Genomic DNA, 888 nt, shown 5'->3' with positions numbered 1-888 from the left:
AGACGATTTGTTAAATTAATAATTAGACTGATTAATTGATTCCTGGTTATTACTTTCATGAATATTTGAATGAACATTCCCTTTTGTATATAACCTTGAATTCAAGACCCAGTGTAAAATTTTATAGGAAACTCAAAATGTCTTCAATATTACTCATCATATGTTTATCTCCCTGTCTAATACTTCTCAACTCTCAAGCTACCAACATTCATACTCAGAAAACAATCATTGTTTTGAATGCTAAGGTCCCAATGACATCAACAACATCAATTACAATCATTTAAGGGGTGCTTAAGTATTTTGTGAATATCTAGAAGAAGTGGAGTATATGACATGTTTTCCAACATTAATGGGCTTAAAATATATTTTGTGTTTTTGATCATAAACATGTAAAGCAGAACCATAGTATAGGAAATCAGAAGATTTTTTTTTGTTGTTGGTAATAACACAAAATAAAGAGGATGAAATAATTTTATGCAAGACAGAAAGAAAGCCATTAACATAGGCATTTATACATAATGAAAAAAGAACACATCACCAGAAAACCTACATTATAAAAAGTGTTAAAGAAAATACTCCAGGCAGTAGTAAAATAATACCAGATGGAAATTTGGATCTACAAAAAGGCATAAAGAACATTTGAAATGGTAACAACATGGACAAATCTAAGATATTTTATTAGTGTTTATATTTCTTTAAATCTAATATTTATCTCTTTTCATTTGTTTAAGCAAAAAAAGCAATAATAGTAAAATGTAATGCTAGGTTTATAAAATGTACAAATAAAATGTGTAACAATAATATGATTAAAGCAGCAAGAGGAGATGGAAGTATACGATTGTTAAATTTCCTTTCCAAATGTGAAGTAACATAATACTACTTGAAAGT

Source organism: Orycteropus afer, unplaced genomic scaffold (genome assembly GCF_000298275.1).
Source record: "Orycteropus afer afer isolate SDZICR_OR568_19922 unplaced genomic scaffold, OryAfe1.0 scaffold00511, whole genome shotgun sequence".
NCBI classification, from domain to species: Eukaryota; Metazoa; Chordata; class Mammalia; order Tubulidentata; family Orycteropodidae; genus Orycteropus; species Orycteropus afer.
The sequence above is the reverse complement of the archived record's forward strand: the minus strand, read 5'-3'. Positions refer to the sequence as shown.